General features: G+C 39.1%; 1 protein-coding gene across 1 annotated transcript in view; it reads right to left on the reverse strand.

Annotated features, from left to right (window-relative positions):
- Nucleotides 1-23,883, reverse strand: part of ZFHX3 (zinc finger homeobox 3) — a 671,960-nt gene that overhangs the window by 433,771 nt on the left and 214,306 nt on the right. Inside the window, exon 3 of the mRNA XM_074839587.1 lies at nt 2,338-2,440. The gene's annotated coding sequence lies outside the window, so the exon portion shown is untranslated. The remainder of the gene's footprint in view (nt 1-2,337; nt 2,441-23,883) is intronic.

The raw sequence follows: 23,883 nt of genomic DNA on the forward strand, positions 1-23,883 counted from the left end.
TGATGGGCAGCTCTTTGACTGACTAAATGAACAAAGGGCTCCTGTGGATTTTAATAACGCTGATCCACTTGTGAATCATAAATGATACAGAAATCCTTTTGCATATTTGAGATTTTCAAGATGGGGCGGGGGGGGAAGGATGTTTTCATCCAGCAAAATGTTATTCATCATGATTATTTTTTTTTTGCCTTTAGGAAAACAACTGCATTTGATATGTGTTTGACATGGATGTCCTATCAGAGCCAGTTTTTTAGATTTTCTGTCAGAGGTAAGCTTTGTGAGAGAGAAGTACAGCAGGTTTCTCATACCCTTTCACAATTATCTGAAATATTGCATAGGAAAGATGAGTAGACTGACTTAGCAGTAGGGTGGTAAGGCCACTAGAGAAAAGATCCTGAAACTAACTGACACCACTAGGTTATAATTTCTCCTGGTATTAAATAATTCTATTGGATTTTTAAAATTTAGATTAAAAACTAGTTAATTAATATATAGTTTCTACTGTAACCATAAGTACAACAAAGTGTAAATAGATGTACCTGGGAGATAAGATTCACATATATTTAAAAAAGAAGCAGCTAATGTTCTCAGAAGAAAAAGCCTGGGCAGAATTTGCTTTTCTGACTCTTGGAAGTCATGAGAAAACATTTCTTCAAGCTAAGTAACTCCAAGCTTTCTTTTTCTGAATATACAAATACTTTTATCAGCCACAATGCCCGCTTACCTAGACACACTTCTTACACTGTGTTCTTACACTATCTACACCTAATTCTGTACATTTTACATGTATGTAGTTACCTATGCATACATTCCTTAAATAAACTTTCAAAACTACATTTTCAGAATGACACAGACATATCAATCTCAAATGCTAGGAAGTGAAAATGTTTACCTAGCCAGGATAATGTCACTTTGGAACCCTGTATGCATGCTTTAATTGAAATAATCTCACTTCTCCCCACAGGAGCCATACGTCATTAAGTGCAGGATAAAAGTTTGGGCGACTAAGATGGAAAACTGGAAAAGAAGGTTGTGTGTCCATCACAGCCTGAGTTCCTCCTCTGTATCAACCATGCAAATATATGACACAGCCCACAAGACTGAACGCTGATTCCCCGCTGGATATCACTCTTACCTCGGCTCTAGTTCCTAAACTCACTATGCCTCTCAAACAAGCTACTTCACTGGATTCCCAGTGTTGAATCCTATCATTCAGCTTTTAAAATTCTCACTTTAGGAAAGATCAAAGCATTCTCAACACCATCATCATATCCGCATGTCATACTGTAAAGTAATGCTGGTTAGGCTCAAACACAAACATACAAAACCCTAGAAAACTTCTTTACAATATTTATTGATGCAGCATCTTAAAAGATTTTTCTAACAAATTTTTTGTTTCTGTGAAAGACTTCTGTCTTTCACATAAGAGTTTTTTAAAAAATTAAAAGTTGGCGTGTCTGAAATAGTATTAGAACAAATAGCCTCTCGCAGCTGTGATTTCGTAGACAGCAGTGGCTGTATTCGCTCTGTGCATCGGACAGGAATTTTTCATTTCATACATCATTTAAAACTTGCTGCAGTGATTCCACAAGCCTGTCTATACTATTAGCACAAAGTGAACAGAAGCCCTCTTTCCCACCCCCCACTCCAATTCAAGTTATTTTGGCCAAAATTCAACTGTGCAAGTGGACCACCATAGCACTGATCACAGAGAAGCAAAGCATTCTTAGTACTAGATAACAAAGGAAAAAAAATCTTACATTTTCATAAATAATATTGCATATTGTATTTGAATACATCAAAATAAAATTACACTGTCTACCTCATCAGCAAACTTACTGCGGAAGCAATATACCATAGCAAGCAACCAGCTAATGCACACAGTTGTTTCAATATTTTTAAACACAGATTTGCATTTATATCATATTTTCAGAAATTACTCTCCCAGGACAGTGTAAGAGTCTGGAACAAAGCTTCTCCTTGAAAAAATGCATATTCAGGCAGAGATCACCTACATATTCTGTGCCCATTAACACAGGCAGATCACTTATTGCTGCAACTGCCCCAGAAAAAATTATGAAGATTATCATTATTGCTAAAGTTAATATTGTTGGTATGGTCTTTTAATGCTCAAATATAGACCTATGTTCTGAAAATACATAATTCACTAACCTCTGTGATAAAGCCTTAAACTCACACTGTAGCCCCAATTCACACACCTTCAGAACTGCATTAGACTGAAAGCTGAAAAATGGACAGCTTTTTCAAAAAACTCATTTAAATAATGCTAAATACTTGGAACTCAGCTTGGAAATATGAAGGAAGAGGTTTTCTCACCATATATGAAGGACTTCTGGACTGCAGTATATAACAGGATACTCACTTCCTGGGCATTAATTCAGTAATTCCACTTCTCGTTCAGGATAAATCCAGAAAGTAGCTAGCACAAATAGATGAAAAACACAAATTCAGCAGGGGTTGGATGTGAACAAACAGAACTTTTTCTTGTCCATTTGACTGACAAAAAAAAAAATCTCCTCAGGTCTTCCCTTCCAGTCTAAAAGTTGTGTTATGAGAGAGGATGCAACAGTACTAGTTTGGTTCCACACCAGTTCTAGTTTGGTTTCACACCAGTACACACTGGTATCCTGCTAATACTGGCATCTCAAATGCATACACTAGCAGAATTTTTGGGCGGCAGTAATACTGTGTGAACAGAGTGTTAACCCAGAGTCACCTCTGTGCCCTCAGCCTGGCAGAACGCAGGGGAAGCAGGCCGTCACCCCCAGCCCAGCTGCCCCACGCCCAGTGTCCCAAAAGACACTGTGGCCATGGCCACACAGAGGGCAGGCCTCCAAACGCCTTGTGTTCCTGCCCTCAGAGAAAAGCCAAATCAGCCCAAGTTCCTTCCGTAATCTTTCTCTCTGCATGGAAAAAACAATGGAAAGCTCCCAAACAAACAGACCCCTTCTTTCTGCACCTTACTACATCAGTACAGAGATTGAAAAGCACGAACCAAATTGTAACAAGAGCTGCAGATGGAAGAACACTTTTGAAGAAAGCACTGGTTAATATTTTCAGAAAGATAAGGCCCGAGAGTCAATCATTATAAACCATATGAAAGAGGCACTAAATATAGATTATATGACTCTCATCCTTTTCTGTCAAAACAGTATTTTAACTTTATTTTTAAATCTGCCCATCAGGGCAAAACTAATCACCAAAAAAAAGTGTTTTACCTTTCAAACATCTGTCATATATTAAAATTGCCTGTGTCAAATAGACAGAATAGGGATACATGGACAGTTTTCACAGATTCCTCAGATTTCTGGGCTCGAAAAATAAAATATACAGATATTAATAAGAATTGAAACATCCAGTCAGTAAATTTCTTCTCTCTGGGAGAGACTTTGTAGAGGAAAAGAAGCTTCAAGCAGTAAGAAGATACATTATATTTCCTTTTTAAAAAGTTGAGAACAGATTGCAGCGTTTGCAAGATAAGATGGTCTAAAATGGGTACTGCAATTTTAAACAGTCCAAACATATCTTGTCATCTCCAAACACTGGACTATATTAGATTACAATCTCAATTAATATCTGACATTATTTCTAACAGTGAAAAGTAACATCTTTTGCAGCTGACATAATAGCACGGTGCTCCAGAGCGAGGAGCTCTCTGCACTGGGCTAGATGCCTAGAATTTCCCTACTCCTCTGACCTTAGCTGTAAAAAGCATTGTGATTCTTCTCTGATGTTTCCTGAACTGAAGGAGAGGAAAATATAGCAGGAGAAGGAGGTCACTTATAATGAGAGGCGTTTCCACAGGCAGGAACGGAGTAGGGAGCTACACATCACAGAAAGCGAGTCTTAAAATACAAACAAACCAAAACCCAACAGGATAAAGGATCAGAGATGTCTAAATAGATTAGGCACCCACAGCATAAGTGAAAATCTAATCCCCAAAAGTGGCAGAAGGAAAAGGAGACAGGAGAAAAACTTAAATATGGAAGGCAAGGCTGGAAAGTCAAGGGGTAGTCCCCCTGGAGTTAGAGACAGGATCCACGAAGCAAAAGGGAATGAATCAAGAGAAAAGTAGAAAATCTAGGATAGTGACTTTGAGTAAGATACGTCTGGATTAGAAACCCAAATGAATGCGATGGAGGATAAGCATGCTCTAGTTTCCCTCAGCAGGGACACCAGACTTCAGCATGGCTTGTCACCATGAACAACAGTGCCCAGTGCAACCAGTAGTGCCCAGCAACGTCCCCCTCCAGCTGTGTGCCTGAAGAGAAGAATACCTTCAGGTGCGTGACCTGCTGTTCCATTCTCCACTCATTAATGTGTATTAAAATGAATATTGATCGAGAACTTTTCTCTACATCGACAGCCATATCACTGTAATGATGTGGAAAATACCTTCAAAAATAATTTCTTAGCGACAAGGAAAACTACTAGATAATGCTCCATATTATTAACACTCATAGTTAAATACAAAGATACATAACACTGCCCTGAGTTCATTATCTATTTGCTGGCTCTGCAGAAAAAAAAGTCTGACTGCTACTGAATTGTTCTTTCAAAAATTTCCAGTAACTGCTAAGATTATGTACTGATACACCCTTCTTTTCAGTCAACACCAAAATATTTCTCTAAGTGTTGTGACCCTGAAAAACTTTTACTTTAAGTAAATTAAAGGACAGGCTACAATGATAAATTGAATATTCCTATTATTTTAAACTTGCCAGAACACATGTAAGTTATGAAAATGTGGTAAGTCATATGAATCAAACATTTTTGAGTTGAAAATTTTTGTGAGTAGTATAGAACTAGAACAGAAGAAAGGTTATAAAATCTAAGACCATTCAGTGACAGCTTCTAGAAAGCTTCCCAAATTACTTGTCCACATGCAATGAAACAACCAGGCACATGATGAAAGATTTTACTAAACATGAAATAAATACAAATGGTTATCTAGTTACATTTATGCAGCAAGTATGTAAATCTGCTTGTCTACATTCACAGCAGTTTCTTGAAAATACCAGTCTCAGATACAAGGCACTGACATCACAGTATCATTAGCTGAAAACTTAAAGGGAACTTACATGTTCTGACTAATACTGCACAATTAAAAAAGATAAGAGTCAGAAAAAGGAGACAACCATTTCTACAGATTCCTCCATTAGAGGCTCCACAAGTTCTCCTACATCAAAGAGGTAACAGTTCTACTACCAATGCCATTATGCTTCACAAAGTAATACACCCAAAGACACCATAATATCAACAACTCGGGCAGAAGCTGCGACCCTGAACCTCCAGAATCCCTGCCTTGCTCTCCTCCCTCCAGCTCTGCTTCGCTCTAGGTATTGGCCCATGGAGAGCTGCACACAAGATTCGGTGTTAACAAATGAGCACTAATAAACCAGCAGACATCTGCTATAATGGTATGTCTACAACAGGAATTCTGCAGCTACCTGTGTTGTTTCTGCGATAGTATTGTCTGCGTCACCTTGGATTGCAAATGCTTACCTGAACGTAGCAAGCAAGCGTGTCAGTGCAGACCACGCAGTAAAGATCTACAGCTCTAAACTGTTCCACCTCCATCGTGAACTTCTCAACTCACAAATCAATAAAATATTGAGTAACAAACAATGAGCCAGAAATATTATTGGAAAACAAACAAACAAACAAACACCTTATTCAAAATTGCGAATCATGGAGCCTACACATTTTCCAACAGGAGTTCAGAAAATAAAAATCTCATTAAAGCTTTAGCCAAAATTTCTAATTCATCAAAGGACCACATTCTGAATACCAATGAATTTCATGAAAAAGAAGCGGTTTTTTTCTTGTCTGCGTGACTGTAAAATATCTCTTAGGTTGCAAAACTAAATCTGATGACACTGAAAAGTCTTTCAGGAACAAAGACAGATGAGTAAAACAACCACCAGATCTCTTTAATTCCATGCAAAAGTGTCAACAGCAAAATCACTGCATCTCTTCCATAGCAGAATATTAAATAGTTCATTAATATCCATTTTCCCTTCTTCTCCTTTCAGAGGCTACTAAAATTGTTTCTGTTTGATTTTACATGAGTGAAACTCCTCCCAAATGAAACAGGTACAAGTATCTTGAAAGAACATTCAAGTGTACATCATTCAAGACCCTGGCAGTCCCTATCTCTGTGAAACAACAATAGCATCCTACTAATAACAATGACTTGCTTAACTATTCATTTTTGTAAATAATGGAACTGAAAATTATCTAGTGATGGATTTACACTTTTACAATGCATCTCAGGGATGAAAATGAATAGGGACGAAGAAATTATGTATATTACAATGGGTGACACACAGAACTTAAGATTCTAGCTAGCTCCACAGAAGAACACAAGCTGGAAAATGTGGCACTACAATTTTTAGCATTTTGCCTTTGTCTAATACTACTGTGAGACATCCTATAGGTATTATTTGTGTTATAGTAGCACTTAAAGACTCCAATTAAAATCCAAACACCATTATATTAGGCAGAAATAGTGTGAAAATTACAATAGGTGTCATAGCCATTTTAATTCCAAACAACCACAATAAATTACCTATTTCTCAGATATGCCTTCCTGTATATTGTAGTTACCCACAGAATTTAACATATTAGTTCTTATATTCAGGGGGAGCATTAAAAGGATTGCCTAGGCAGTATTTTCAGCCTTTTTTTATTTGAAAACCATATTAATATTTCCAGTGGAGGTGCATAACCTAGAGAGTGAAAGCCTACTGACACAAGGCTTGCTTTCCTTAATCACCTTTCCTGAGAAGCAGCCCATGGAACCACAAGACCCTGTGGGCCACGAGCTGAAAAAAGCCTGCTCCCCTGAGGTATAAGACTGCAATTTTGCATAAAATACATGCATTTAGATTTTCTTCTTATTGCTCCGCCTTTTTAGTGAATTCCTTCTTTTATTTTAGCTTAAGTACTGACATACTAAACATACCAATTTATGCTAGTCTAGGCTATCATTTTACTATTAATATATTTGCACACTGAACAACTTAAGTCTGAGAAGTAGGTATGATCTGTTAGAAAGTTATTCTAAGATGGAGAAGCGCCTTGCATACATGTCTAGCCAGTTGGATAATTCAGTATCATTTGTTTTGACTTAAAGAGGAAGACACCACAAATTAGCGTAGATAGTGAAAAGTAAGATTATTTGGAGGCAGGAAACCAACAAAGGTGACAACTTTTCTGGTAACAACAGAAAACACTAAGTTTCTATACAAAAAAGTTAATAAAGATTACTTTGTGTTTAAGTAACAAATAGCAAGTGTTTACCCTGTGCCTATTAGTTCTCTAGTAGGGAGTTTATTATAAACAGTATTTCAAACACAGGACTTCAAGAGACAATGTATAAATATTTTAAATGGTAAAATATAGGTGTTGTCTTTTTTGTACTGTGTCCAGAAAATTTGCACAAACACATCAAATTCTCCACCTAGGGAATTTACCTTATTGTTAAGTTTGCATTTAAAACAAATGTACATGACCTATTTTGGGGCTAATATAACTAAAAGGAACCTATTTGTTGTTTATTATTTATAGAAGATTCACTTCAGATTAGGCCTTTTGCAGACGTGTGTATCTGTGTGGCATCATAAAGCCTCTCCAGATATCCCCCAGCACTAAAACAGACGAGAAAATGACAAGTTAGGATGTATCCCAGTACACACAGTATTTTATAAAAGCTAAGATTAAAAGCTGTTTTTTCCCTCTTCAGAAAGGCCACATGAAAGAGCTAGTACCATGGCTAATGCATTGACCTTCTGTGTCTGATAATGACAAGTTCAAGTTCCTAGAGTTGGATAAGATGTGGAACTAAAGTAAGTGCACTCAAGCAATGAGTTCTCCTGCTCTGTTAGAATCCTACTCACAAAACTAGCCCTATAGAAAGAAAGAAGAAAACAGTTTATTTTTTTTATATATATAACCAAGAGGTTTTCTACACCATCAGCAGGTCTCATAACTACTTTCTTCAGAGTCTTCAGTCTAAGGCACTGCTGCTTTCTTTCACTTTTTAATAGGAAACTTGAAATTATTTCATGTGAGTAAATGATGTCAAATTTATGAAAAACAGAGATGCAAAATTGCTGCTTGTGTCTAAAATTTCACATTTTCAGCTTTTTTCTTCTAAACAGAAAAAAACATAGTAAAATTAAGCATGTCCTATAAGAGATACAACATCTCTTTACAAACATTGCCTTCCAAACGTCCAGGAAGTCAGAAATGCATTTTTATACAACAAGCAGACTCCCTAAAGTGAACTCCTCTGGAAATCTAGCATCTGCCTTTTGTTTCCAAAGAAGGACAGCAAAAATACACCAAGCATTTCTTCCTATCGTCAACTAAGAAAAACCCCAGTTGACCTAAAGCCTTTATTCCTATCAGTCATTACTTTTGTATGGTTTTGCCAGCTACAGCGTCTGGAGCTCTTCAGGGGCAGAATGAAACTCCTTCACAATGCTGCTGGCACGACTGAGGCACAGAGAAGAAAGCTGCTGCCGCCAAACTAGATCCAGCAGCAATAGGGTAGATAGAGAAGGCAAACAGAGTTTGACTAAGGAAAGTAACTAATAAAGCTTCTTTTTTTTCTAGATTACTAGTACTAATACATATTAGAATGTACTAGTAATACATACCTATGATTGTTTTAGCACATTTTATATTCTCAAATATTTATATTGCAGCTTACCCAGAGATATGACAACCTTTACATCTTTAAGTTATATAAGACAAGTAATAAAGGCTAAAAAAATGCTAGGACTCAAGCTGGTGTAAAGCAATACTTGCATCATCAGTTTTTAATCATCAGATCATACCCAATGTTTTACACTGAAAGATTCCTGACAGGACAGACTGTGATCACAAAGGGAATTAAACCATTCCGAATAAAATTCCCTTTTAAATTTGGCTCTTGAAACAGTATTTCTAATTTCCTCCTTCTCACCCCCAATTTGAGCTCATCTCAGAAACAATAATTTATTTAGGAAGATAAATTAATCTTAAGCATCTCCAAAGTCTTGGGTTATTCCACTCCAGTAAATTTTTGTAGATGGAAAATTTTCACTTTTCCTTAGAAAACAGAGTGATATTAAATACAAAAACCCACACATTAAAAGAACACTAACATTTCTAAAACAAGAGCTCGAGCTGAAGTTAAGAAATTGCCATAATTAAACTTGTCCAGGAAGACAGATTAAGGTCAAATATGTCTATTAATTTTGGGTATCCACTCTAAGCCACCTTAGACTTGATTTTTTTTTTTTTGAAGCACAGCATTTCATAGCACTTATTATGTTCCTAGAAAGGTTTTTACTAGTTCCATTGCAGCTGTGATTTTTCACCACTTCTGCAAACCGAACACCACTCAAAGCTGAGCACCCAGTCTGCAGTGGGCAGTTAGCAGTGTCTGCGTGAGGGTTAAGTGACTTGACCAGCACCACGTCAGCAGTTTCTTGCAGAGGCAGAAAAAAAAAAAGTCCTATTTTTTAAAGAGGCATTTCTCTGCTCTACTCATGGAGTCCACACTCCTTTTCCTGTGTGCTATATTAATTTCACCTTCTACCACTCACATAGCAGGAGCCCTCTGCAGCAGTAAACACCTTCTTTATAAAACTGAATCACCCCTATGACTTTCTCCATGAACAGATTGGGTGTAAATGCTTTTGATTCTGATATTAATCAAGTTCTCCATGAGGTGAGCAGGGGCAGGCCAGAGTGTGGGCCCCACAGCAGCCCACCCCCCCCACCCCCCGCACTTCCACAGCTCCCAACCACCCGCGAGCCGCAGGGAGCCATTTGCACCCCCACCCAAACACTGCTCCGCTGCCCCCCTTTGTCCGCTGGGCACACCTAACCCTCCTCAGGGGGCTCTGAGCCAGCCAGGCCGAGACCCCAGTCAGAGAGCAGGGACCAAGCCAAGGCCCACGGCGGCGCAGGGACTCACCTGTGGGCAAAGCACCGCACATACGTGTGCCTTTTACTGCTGTCGTGGTGGAGGGTCATGTGAAAACAGGGGGAGTAAAGCTGGCCTCAGAAGGGCTTCACTTGGTGGTGCAAGCTGAGGGAGCCAAAATGAAGATGAACAGCATCTGTTTCTGGTTGAGGTGCGCAGGGCAGGGCACCGTGCTAGCCCATGGCCTGCCACAGGGGCCACAGCCTGTCCTGGGCCCCTCAGCCTGTCTCAGGCACCTTCAGCCTGTCCTGGGCCCCTCAGCCTCTCCCAGGACCCCTCAGCCTGTCCTGGGGCCCCTCAGCCTGTCCTGGGGCCCCTCAGCCTGTCTCAGGCACCCTCAGCCTGTCCTGGGCCCCTCAGCCTGTCCCGGGGACCCCTCAGCCTGTCCCAGGCCCCTCAGCCTGTCCTGGGCCGATGGCCACTGCACACGCTCAGTGAGGGGTGATAGGCCCTGGTGGGCCGCCAGTCCCAGCCTGGCCTGTGGGGAATGGCACTCTGCTGAAATAAAAGATACATTCACACTTTGTAACACATTTTCTTGGGGTTTTGTTACATCACTCGCTACTTCTAATTATCAAAGAGACTTTCTTTCTAAACAAAGGCTGCTGCTTCTTCATCCAAGAACGATGTTAAGATGCTAAATGAGGTATACGATCACAGCCTTGCCAAACAAAAGGATAAGTCAAACGCAGGCACTTGTGATTTCTCCGCTGGATCAAGGAGAGGGAAAGGAGTTACAGAGAAGAAAGCCTAGATTTCAAACAAATGTTTCCATAATCAACACTTACTGCAAGCAAGGTTCAGAAAATCACAGGAAAAAAAATCTTTTTCTGTAAATATCCCTTGTTGTTTTCTTCTTTGTTTAAGGTGAAATATCTCTTTTTTCAAGGATCAGTCTTAACCTTTTCTTTTTCAGGTTAGCTTGGAAAAAGGAAAAGAAAAAGCTACCCTTGATTACTTTTTTTTAATTTGACACAATAAACTATGAATAGCTCCTCTGAAAATGTTAGAGCCTGCGATGCAACCTCCTTATTTAGATAAGTTCTAAACTGTTATTTACACAGAAGCCAAAGAATAATTTGTGCTATTAAGAAAAGATTTTTTTTCCCAAGACATACATTATTTGTTAACATTCCTAAATACTCATTATGTGAACACACAGTATTTAAAAAGTTTATTGTTTTCTCATTAAATATGGACATTTTGGGAAGAATCTGTGCACGATGTTAAATAAATAGCTATTTGAATAATTTTTAAGTTAATGTTTAAAATTCAAATAGTATCAATCTTTAGAAAAGCAGTTACTTCCTAGCTCCAGAACTGCCTTCTAGTCACCCTCATCAGCTTTTTTGTTTCCACTGAACCAATACACCTCTTCCACCACACAGTCCATTCTGATACATGCAGTGAGTTTCTGAATCCTCAGTAACCCTGTTAGAGGAAAGATGAGAGAATTTCTCTGAGTATCTTTCTGTTCTTCCCCCTTAATTTCCAAGGCAATATTTGCCACACATTGCAATATTTTTCTTTCTGTCCTCCTCTCTTTATATGCCCTGCTCTTTGTGACATAACACTTCTTTGGAAGCTATCTGCAATTTGAGTACAAAACCCCTCTGATGTTTAATGATTATAACTTCAGGTTACAAATTAGCATCGTCAGTACAGGAAGCTTAAGCCAAGCTAGTTGAACATGGTTAAAGCTGAATGACTTCAGCTGGATAACATGGAAAAGATGCAAATATTTTTTTTTTTGTCCTTTTTATTTATTATTTTCCCTTCCAATGGAAGAGGGTTACCTTTATTAATTCCTCTTAGCCTTTTATATGGCAATATTGGACAAAGTTACTGTGCATTTTTAAGTTCCATACAGCGTATTAAGTTGCATAATCCTTCACATCCTTCTGTGATATGGAAAATGTCACATTTTGCTTAGACACAATTTCAATAGTTTTATTTCTTTCAGAGGGTGCTTAAGTACATTTATTTTAATCAGGTTCTTACTGCATTCAAAGTTACTACAAAAAATTTAAGTATCAGAAGGCTTGATACAGTGCCTTAATCTGAGTGTAGTAAAATCCAGACGGTGATTTTCAAACCCGCACACTAAACTTGCATATTGTCTTTCTATGACTATACAAAATTCAAGTAATTTCAGGGGAAAAAAAAGTCTTTTTTTATAACTCAGGCCAGTGAACAAGCAATTTGTAGGAACAATTTGCACAAGCAAATCATGTTTAAAAGGCAATATCTGAACCTCCATCCCTTTCCTAAAGTAATTTTTAAGGAAAATTATTTCTTCCTAACCTGAAAGGTGGCTTTAAACCACCTACGAGCTGTTAGCCATCTGTATAAACTAGTTCAACAGAGTTTTACTGCCAGAGGATATCAGGTCAGAGATGGCTTCTGTTGTCAGATCAGTCACTGACTACCTCAATTGCCTTTGGCAAGTCATTTAACCTTTCTGTATTAATGTTTTCCTGCCAGCAGAATAGTTCTTCATCATGGTAGGGAGGAATTTAGCCTATTAATTAAGAAAAATAACTATAAAAGTGCTCCTTTTTTAATTCCAATATCTGTCTGCTCTACAGGATAATACTAAGAAACTCAAAAACACTCTGCACATTAGATAGAAATGAACAGTTTCTATATAAGCGGGTGCTATTTCAGAGCAGATTTCTACCGTACATACTTTAATGACTTCACAAATTACAAAGAACAAGGCTTACAGTTTTCTTGCAACTTGTGAATAATAACAAAGAGAAGCAGCAGTCTTTGTCTTGAACTGACAACTTGCATGTTTTAGAATATTTCTGTAAGTTTTAATGAGCTAAATGATTTAAAAATATATATATATATAGTGGAAATTCCCATGATCTGAAACCTTACATGTCATATTTCATCCTAAAACAAACTTTTACTGCCTAGATATAAACCCCTGGAAAACGGAGTTTATAAGGGAAATGCTGACAGAACATTAGCTACACTGTAGCATGCTAACGGGTACCACTAGAATACAGTCTATTCCAGAATCATTTTTCTTTTTATTATTTCATTAAGTTGTATCTCACTAAAGTTCCTCCTAGGATCTCTCTACAGCACCAAATTTTTCATTGAGAAAACTATAAATCATAGGCCTAAATTACAATTTAATTATAAACGCCTTCCCTTCTAATGCTGCCTGGGACCTTTTACCCTCCTACATAATTCTAAAAAATGACCCCTGTCATAATTTCCTTCACTAGAATAATATGCAGAGATCTAATCCTGAATCCTGCTGTCTTATAATTTAATATAAGAGGTAATTATTATTCAAAAGATAATGTTGCAGATATTGAAAATATTCTGAAGTTTAAGTCTAAAAAAACCTTGACTTGGTATGTAAAAGCCTCTTATTTGACTCTTGCAGAAAAGGAAATAAATAAAAGGTTTTAAGACTTTATGCAAAATGCTAGAAGTATTATTTGTAGCTGGAATTTGTCTACTATAATTTCTATAACCTTTGAACTACAGAGAAAATGCACTCACACACACAGCGAAACCAAGAAGACACCAGATCATTTGTTATTGATGTCTGCTGTTTGCCATAGGTTAGACAGAAAGTTCTAGATTGCTACTATCTGGCTGAAAAATATGTTTTAGGTGGCTTCATGTTTCTGAATGCAAGGAAGTATACCTAAGCCAAAGTCAAAAGAAGAACTAAAATGAAACCAAAAATCTATGATTCTATGAAAAACAAAAGACCGACTTCATAAAACCTTCTTCTTACACCTCAAATTTTGTTTTAAATTTATCACATCAAAGACACTGTTATGGTTATCCAAAACATTCCTGTGAAGGAGAAGTTAAATGATATTAAAACTTTAAGGAATTAGTACTTTTTTTTTTTTTGTAAGTCAGAAAAGCATGGAGTAACACCATTATGTCAATTCATCTTGCACAAGAGACAGTGAATTTAATCTCGCACCAAGAACACAGCTATTATTGCCTGTCTCTATTCACTTTACAAAGAAAGACTTTGACCTTAAAGCCCTTTTTTCTAAAACTGGGATTTCATCAATTAAAACCTGTTTTCTTTTTAGTTAACTCTTACAGTATGCAAGAATATCTGCCAAAGAAGTGAACGGGTAGTGCTGATGGAGCAAAAGAAGGTTAGAATGAACATAAGAAGAGAGGATTAAAAGAAAGAATTTCTGAAGTACAGTAGAATAAAATTCACAGAACAACTGGAATGTTTTTTCTGTTTCAAATTCAGGAAGCATGCCCCATTTTTTCAAGTAAATGAGATATCAAATGAGCTTCATTGCTTCTAACCATATACAGCTCCATCAGTAAGAACAAATAAAATACCATAACTGACAGATTCAACATCCTGAAGAGGTAGAGGCCAGTGAGGTTATCAGAAAATGGGGTTCACAAGAGGTAATTATAGCCCATGCTCACCCTTCTTAGGTGAGGCAGAACATCACTATACAGCTCAATAAAAATCAAACTATATAGTGCAGAGGCACCAGTTTACTACCCTCTTTGTTTTTGCTTTGGGAGCAGTTCATTTAAGATGTAATAAATTGAAGTTTTTTTCCTGTCCTTCCATAAATCTGGGGACAGTGCAAATGAGGTGTTCCTCATTATGAACAAAAGAAAAGGGGCTCCCTAGATAGTGACATGAACGGGTAGCATTAAAGCACTCATTAAAAGGAGCCCTGTTCTTTTTGTAATAAGGAATATTACTTAATACCACTCGAAACATGGTTCACTTCATATTGCTGAAGTGAGCTTTTGGGGGGCAGTGAAGAGGAAAAAAGGGAAAGTCCATAGTACCACAAACATAATAAAAAAGAGAGATGGAATTTTGCCTGTAACAAATTAATAATAAGTAAGAAAGTGTCATTGACTGCCTCTGTCTAACTGAATTGCTTTGTGCAACAGAAAGATTTAAGGATCTCAGGGGATTCATGGAAGATGTTAGACTATACTTTTAAATGAGCAAACAAAACCAGACTAGATGGGCACAGGTAGACTGAAAAAGATTGTCAGTAGATGATTTCCTAACTTGAGGATCCAATAAAACATAAAGCTTACACAATTTTGAAGGAATCCTATTATTAGCAAATCAGAATGTGTTATTGCAATAGGGAATGTATAGCACCAAAAAGGACAGAGCAGAGCAATAATTTTACTTTTACATTTCCATTTCCAACAAAAAATCTCTCCACTGCAGCTGTGGCAAAGGTTTGGCCATTTAGACAATCTGAATTTCATCTCTTTGGGGATTAGTCAGAAGAGAAAATGCAGTTGTAGAATACCTCTGAGTATGTTTGCTATTTTCCATGCATGAGGGGAAAATATGCACACCAAAAAACTTTGTTAGAAGTACAGGTAAGAGATGAAGCACACCAAGAAAGAGTAATGGCTCTGCCCTGCTGGCACCCTGTCTCGCAGGGATCCATCCCAGACACTTCTGAAGAGAAGACAAGAAATGTTTTGGTGGTTATCCCTGCATCTTCACTCTACTCTGTCATCAAATGCCATTCCGCTTCAGAACCTACAAGAAGACTATGCCTGAAAGTGAGCACCTCGGGGCTTCCCGTTGGAGCCAGTGTTCAGCGGGGAGATTTTGCAGGGCTTTGTGGTGTGAACTGCACCAGACCCTCCTGACTGACCTCAGAATTCAACGGGGAAAAAAACCTCTGAAGAGCTGAAGGTCAGAAAATAACGTGAATATGCAGAAGCAACAATCAGACATCTCTACAAACAAGCTTTTTCACTTCCTTTTGCAGTGCTAGTGAAACCACGCACTCATGCCCCTGTTCAGAAAGGAGAAGAAGGAGGATTAGTTGAGCAGGTAATTAAAGCTGTTGGGAGGGCTTTGTTGCAAGTCAGTCACACAGTCAAAACCTTGATTAACCTGAATAAGAGCTTTGCCTGAGTCAGAAGTGAAAGTCGAGTTTACTTTTGAATTTACATGTACATTATGTTTACTTTAGAAATTGTGTTTTTCAAGAACTGTTGAAATAACTACAAAAAACACAGGTTGTGTTTCTGACAAAAGTTCTTTTTGCTGTTTCTGCTCGACACAGCGAGCCGTCGGTGTGTGCGTGTGTCCAGGCTGGGGTACCACAACACCGTGACTATGTAGCAGTGACTTCTGAAACTCTGTTTTGCTTTTGTTGTCAGCACGTCTGTACGGTAGAGACAGTGTCAGTAAAACACTGCAAAGTATCTAGACTTGAGTTCTTTACAAGGCAAACTTACTTCATGCAAACAAATGTTATTTATACTTTCGGCATTTTTTTCTTCTTTTTCACCAAATCCACTTTATTATTCATTTGTAGTTTTAGACACTTTAAAGTAATTTCAGTCCTCAAAGCAGAAGGATGACATAAGGTTTGAAGCCATCATCAGGGCAGTTGGCCAACTACTAATAGTTAACACATTACATTTTTTGTGCACATCACAAACTTTCCATAAGAAGATACTGTGGTTGTCCCTACAGAATTTCATTTGGTTTTTGCCAAGCCAACTGCCCCGCTTGTCAGATTATTTTGAGTTGTACTCTTATCATCGAATGTACTCCATATCTCAGTTTTCTGTTGTCTGAAAGCTCGGTAAATATACTTCCTACTTTGTGATTCAGCTCATTAAAGCAAACACTGCAATGACCCAGGGTCAGGGCAGACCCCTGCCAAATCTCATTTTATACCTCCTTCCATTTTGACATTGATAAGGATGCCCTAAATACGATTCTTCAGCCAGTTGTACACCTACGCTCATCTAAACCACACTTCCTTAGCTTGCTTATAAATAAAGAAGTAATGGGAGGCAGCGTCAAAAACCTCCCTCAAGTCAAGATATACAACATCTGTTGCTTCCTCCTTGTGCACACCTGTTACTGTCGTACAAGTTGTGTTGGTCAGACAGTGTTTTTTCTGACAAATCTATGTTTGTTATTCATTTCCTTGTCATCTTCGAAGTGCTTGCAAATAGTCTGATTATTTTTTGCAGAATTTTTGCAGAAAGTGGAGTTCAGCTGACTGGTCTGTAACTCCTGGCTAAACTCCTGTTTAAACTAAGGACACTACACTGTCTTCCAGTATTTCACCTTCGCTGCACAACTTTTCAAAACCAGCCACTGCTAGTTCTGAGTTTATTTTGGCTCTACACGTTCTTTTAATGAGTTTTGAAAGCCACGATTCTGACAGCAGCTATCTTATACGCTTTAACCTGTTTCTTCTCTATTCAGGACTAAGATCTTATCCATTTGGCAATGGCATCAATTATGATAGCCGCTGTCCTATAGATGACCTTTAATAGAGAAGATACAAAAACATCTGGCTCTCTCAAAATTATCTTTTGCTCTCCACTGAATGGTGATCCTACACTTTTATTTATTTTCCTATTCCTGCTATTGTTCTTAGTATTGTTAGTTTTGCTATCTTGATACATCTTGCTAGCTGCTTCTTATTTTATCATTTGGCCTCTCTGATTTTACCACACCATGCTTCTGCTGTACTTTTATACTCATTCTCAGCAATGTGCAAGGTGGTTTCTTATACCTTGCATCCATCCTCTGCACTAGGATAGTTTGCACTTTATAAAAAGATTCCATTTATGTAATTATTCAGACTTCAGGTCTGAATAATTCCCAATAATTGTCACATTAGGTGTCTGAGATATTCACTATCACTGATTATTCTTAGCTTTTAATTGCATGTTGAACTCTAAAACTTGCTACCCCTTTGCCTATGATGTCCCAAGTAGTTTTGTCGTAGCCTTCTGCGTTCCTTTTACATACTCATCCTACAACGACAGTAGCGTATAATGCAGCAAAAATTTAGGTTTTTATGCTATTAGTACATGGGGGACTAACAATATTTTCACCTTTCTCCTGTCTATAACTAGAGGCCACAATGAAAAAGAGAGAAAAATCAAGCAAAAGCTTGTATTCTTTGCTGATGGTAGTGGTCTTCTATTTGGGGGTCCAAGAACATCCATCCTCCCAACTTTGCAAAAATACTTTTGCAGAGGGAACCCAGCCCCAGCACATTTTCGCTCACATTTAATAGGCCACTTTAAGAGCACGTTTACTTAGTCCTCATCAAACAAGGATAATTGACAGCTTTCCACCCCTAGCATCCCCACTCTGAGAAGGCAGTTTCCCCAGGAGCCGCCTTGTACAACCTCAAACACTTTATTACTGGTCAATTTGGGTTTCCTGCCCACTGTAAGTGGCAGTGCTGAGGGTCTCTAACTCTCCCTTGTCTCTCTAATCAATATAAGCAGTCACTTCCCCGGCATTTCCCTGCTACTCAGCAAGAAGGACGATGGAGACTGCCATTGGTTGTAAATAACCGTATAGCTTTAGTGTCACATCAGAAAGTAAGTTAAACTTCAGAAACAGGAGGCAGCTTTTATTTTGGACTTTTGAGCTTCTTTTGAGATTTTCTCTATTTTAATTCTTTTCAGTGAGAGCAAAGAAATGCAGTAGGTCTGATGCCGCTCCTGATAGCTGCCTCCTCGGCAGAGAGGCTAAGCCATCCCCCATGCGTGGGGGCTACGAATGTCCCCATTAGCAGCGCACGTGGCACTGCGCTCACTGCAGAGAGCAACAGAAAAATTCTATAAAGTGCCAACCACAGCTTTACAGTCACTGTATTATGGGTATGAGAAAGTTGGGATTAAACAATTATTGCCTCAAACTCACACAGTAAAATTTGTTTATGAGGTAAATTTTAACAAGAAACAAACAGTTAGTGTTGTTTACTAGCAAACTCAAGCTGTAAAAACCAGGGAATGCTTTGTAAATACCCGTCCATGGGCCAGATGAGGTCCTGGAGGGAAGCTCCCTGCTGCTTGCAGCTGGCTCTCACACGCACGCAGAATGGGACCAGCTCCAGCAGCCAGGTGAAATCAAAGCCAGTGGCTTTGCCCAGGGATGGCACAGAGGCAAAATCTTCATTCGTTTGTAAAGATATTTCTGCTCACAGATCTTCCCTTGCACTGCACACAATGATCTCCTTGTAATGTCCATATGAAAAATGGCCACAATGACTACTAAAATGATAAATCTATTACCTAACAGCAAATAACATCAGACAACTATGCTAAACACAATACTGGGGTACAACAGAGTATGTTGATCTAAAGGGCCCCCAAATTCAATTCAGATTGGTTTCCCGCTGCCATCTTGTTTAGTAGGAAACACCCATGTTCTTTCTCAGCACTGCAACATACCCTCTCTTTTAACGAAATGAATTCATGAGGTAGAGCCCCAGGAAGGTCCCAGACTTTGTGTTCTCCCTACAGTGCAGAGTGATCGCACCACTAAGACGAACGCCAGCGCGACAACAGGGAGCAGCAACTCAAACCTAATTCCCACTGCCAGGGTGGAGCAAGAGAGTATCTACCCTTCCAGACTCCCAGGACTGAGTAATCCCGGGGTGCTGCAGGTGTCGATCAGGCTCCGCTGGCTGCGCTGTCTGGAGACTAAAGACCAACCCCTGAAAAGCCGCAGCCTGATGTGAGCTAGAGGGTCCAGGCTGCAGCACGAGGGGTGCGGAGGTAGGGCCCAACGAGCCCCCGCCTGGCGCAACGCCTGCGGCCGGCTCTGCGCAGGTCAGCCCTCCTTCCACCTCTGCCATCACCAGAGTGTGCACACTAGTTGAGGAGTATCGATGAATGCTGCTACTTTCACTAGAATACTACACTTGGCATACTGTGAGGAAGGAAATACGCCTTAGCTGATCCAGCTTTACTAATCCATAACAACAAAGAAATAAAAAACCTGGGGGAAAAATGTAACATTATTCTTTTTACTGCACACACACACAAAAACCTTTAAAAGTGAATATATGCCTACTGCAAAGTATTGAGGTGAAAAGGGAGGTCTTATCATCCCTGTTCCCCCAGGATCTCTTAGAGTGTGTGTGTTTCTGTGGTGGTTGGCTTGTGGTTTCGTTGTTCACTACAGTTTCCCAGAGCCCTATATTTTACTGAAACATAAGTACAGGCCCACCAATTTGCTGACAAGCTGATCTATTGGCTCTAGGACACTGAGGGGAATTATGCTCCTGCCGCCCTGATGCTCTCCTTTGTTTAGAAAAAGAAGAGAGAAAGAGAGAGAGTGAAAAAAAAATCCTCAATCGTTTAGTACAAGTCATTTTACATGCTGGGATAATGAAGTATAAAAATGCCTTCAAAGGACTGATTTCCTACTTTTAACTCACTACCAGCCGAGCTCTTTGTGAGGCCCTCTGGAACATGCATTCCCAGCCCCACTCAAACAAAAGAGCTGCGAATTCATTAAACTATTTAATTATGCCTTTTTATTTTTCTCCATTAGCAAGCCCTGCCAGTACAAAGTAAATAAAGCCACCATGGTCTTTCCCCAGCAGACACACTGACTGTTTTTATTCTTTATTCAGTTTACAATATAAAGGGCTATTTTTTCCCCCTCCTCCTATTCTTGGCTAGTTTCCTAATACAAGCCCTACAAACAGAAGCATCCAACTGTACATGCAATGCATGGGAGCAGGGAGCAGCAGCAGCACTCAGCATTGCAAGCACATACCCTAGACAGCTTTCAAAGTACCAGCAGCCAACGGCAGCCAAACAGCACTTTACAGCCAGGCGCGGAAAAGATATTAGCTTTTTTTTTTATACTCTAGTAAATTTGCTTTTTACATCTATTTCTTTTCAGAAGGGCTTGTTATTGAGCTTACTGTCCACAAATTCCATTGATCTCAGGCTGTGACTCAATCCATATGCTCACGCTTTGACACCAGCACAGCAAGCAAGCGATACAAATCCTGTTCAGGCTACAAACTTATTGATTTTATAGATTTCCCCCAAAGTTGTGATAATGATATATCATTGTTAAATTTGGTAGAACAAACTGCTTTCCCAATCTGTCAATGCGAGCATGAAAACCAATTCACAGCCTTGTTTAGAAGGCTTTCCCCTTCAGAAGAATAACTACTGCTAGCGGAAGCAGATCACCAATACCCAGCCGCTGGCACAGGTTTGATGGATATTACCTTTCCAGTTGCCCTTTCTTGACCTGCAGCATGCTGGGTTCCCAGACTTGCCTCCTGGTTATGAGAACCACCCTTATTTTTCAGAAGCATTTTTCAAATTCATTATTTAAAACTTGCAGTATATGTAAACCATAATAATGGCTTTTAAACATATTTCCTTTAAATATTTTAGATGCATTAAGATGGCATGAAAATTATTGATTTTAGCAAATCATTTTTGCTTGCTCTATCCCTGTCCTCACATAAATGGCAAAGCTACGCTTTTCCCCTCCATCAGAGGGAGACAGAATATTGGTTTAAAGAGGAGTGTCCTCACTTCCTGCTCCATCACGGTTTCTCAACCTCACAACAGTGGGAACAACGAAACATGGCACTTCATAATGACTGGCTTCCACTGTGAAACACACTTGGGCATTTTCCTCACGGCTTCTTACTGCCAAAGTAGAAACCTGATCCGACACTCATCTCCTAACCAGCAAGAGAGGGTTCTGTTCCAGAGGTATTAGAAAGAAGAAATTCAAGCTGTTTCTCAGGTTATGAGAACACGACATAAGAAGTTCATCAGTCCTTATGTGCTTATCACAGGACAAAAAGGCACTCATCAAAAGAATGTCTGCATGGTGCAGAAGATGTACAAAAACTGTAAACAGCTGTTGTGTCTTTAACAAACCATGAAATAGCTCTAACAAAATGGTTTGCTGGATTTACAATGTATGCTTTCATTCACACATTCTCCTCAAACTCTGAAGCAATGATTAGTACTCCAAAAAGAGACTTAGAATTCACAAACAAAAAACTTGCCAAAGAAACTGAAACCAATCAAGAGGCAAGAATTGCAGCGTTGGAAATCAAAATTTAGGAAATTCATGTGAATAAACAATACCTCTCTTGAATACCTTCTCTTTTCCATCATGGCCTTTCTTTCTATTATTTATCCATCTTCACTCAACACACATCTCTTTAGCACTGGAAAAGCAGCTCAGCTCATCTGACATTACGCCGCTAGTTCAACATAGAGCATGCAGTGAGAGCTTTTCTGTGTTCCGCCAAGCCTTGCTGTTGGTATCTCCCCACATCTGGCAACACATCCCCAAGCATTTAACCATGTTCCTGGGACAACAGCTCTGAGACAGATTTTGAAGGGCTGAATGTCTCCCACCAGTGCCTCTCCTTTCACTTTTGATTTAATTCAAGGTGATAGATGCTGAACTCTTTTACCTACCGTGGCTTTTTTTGAACTTGCTGAATGCCCTTTTCAAATACATCTTTCTGAAAAGTCCTTCTGAACTTCAGGGCACTTTAAATTTGAGCACCTGCCCGGAGTATCTCTTGTCTATCTTCCAACTATGATAAGGAACAACAACTCTAATATACTCCTCATTCATCTATGGTATTTTTACTGTTTTTCTCACTGAAACAGAAATGCCTGGTTAAGAGAAAGGTGATAGAACAGCCCACTGTCAAATTTTTTATCGCCACATTGCTGAGGAGCTGTGCTTCATGCTTCTCTTTCATGCGTAGGCAGGAAGGGGTCTCTCAACATGTCTTTACAAAAACAAATTGTCTTTATTTGCTGGACAGAGGAAGTACTATCAATAACATACTAAGCATTTGGCTGCTTTTTGGTTGAAGAAAGTGAAGACCTTAACAAAGACAAATGTTATTCCTAATCGCACTTCTGTGATGAGAGCTGAGACTTGGTGAAGTTGTAGGACTGGCCAAAGGCTTCATATGAAACCAGTGGTAAGGTAACGCTCAGTAGCAAAGATCCTCATTCCCAATGTATACTCTATCCATATCCATTCTGCATAGTGTGAGCTTGTATCTTTTTTAAGAAAAGGTATTCACAAAGGGAACATCCCTGTGATGAAAGGCAAATGCGCTGCAGGACCTGCTACTGGTCACCTGACATATTTCAGAGGAAGTGCAAGCACTTAAAAGCAAACCACCTTAGTTCTGCTCTTACTTCCTCACCATCCCTTCTGTTCAAGCTCTGCACCTTCGCTGAGTGTCTGTGACTCTCGTGTTCCCCATTATTCTTTGTTTACTCTACAAATAATGACTTTACCCCAGTCAGTCTGAGCAGTAGTAAAGGCGTTGCATGCTCAGTTTCTGATTACCTTTCCTACCACTTGAAATACAATTTATACGACTCCACAATAGGAACAATCTGTTCTTGGTGTTCTGTGGAATTCCCACCCAGGGTAACAGAATGCATGTGAAGATTAACAGAACCTCGTGGTTCTAGATGATTAGAGAACAGCTGTCTGTCAGAAAAAATTAAATAGGCAAGTCTGAATGCATAATCAGAATGTAAAGACACCCAAAGAGCACGAGTACTTCCGAAAAGTATCTTAATTCCTTTCTTACCCCCCCAAGCAATATATTTGGACAATTCACGGAATCTTAGCCCTCAATTAACATTTCTTGAAAAATAAGTCTTTTCTTTCCTGCATCCCACTCTTTCTCACTTTCCTCTCCATCCACACACCCCCTCCCCCCCCAAAAAAAAGAGACAGAAAAGAAAAGGAAAAAAAAGCCCTTCCTGATAATTGCACTGGTCCAAATGTGCAGGGGCTTTCATACAGAATGATGGCTTCCCTTGTCTCCTGCATTTGTTCATCTCCTTTGGGAGGAGCAATTTACAGAAAGCATTATCGATTTTTGCCATAATAGGTACAGAGATGCCTCACTGTCCCTGCTCAGCCAGCTCACTCTCTGCATCACAACTGTCAGGCCAGTTTGTGAAGCCCGTCATTATTTTTTTTCAAGTAAATCCATCACGGGAGTGGGGGAAAAGTGATGAAAATAAAATTATTTTCACCTTGCCGTAAAAAAGAATGGCCA

The sequence above is a fragment of the Strix aluco genome, chromosome 14, assembly GCF_031877795.1.
Source record: "Strix aluco isolate bStrAlu1 chromosome 14, bStrAlu1.hap1, whole genome shotgun sequence".
In the NCBI taxonomy this organism is placed as follows: Eukaryota; Metazoa; Chordata; class Aves; order Strigiformes; family Strigidae; genus Strix; species Strix aluco.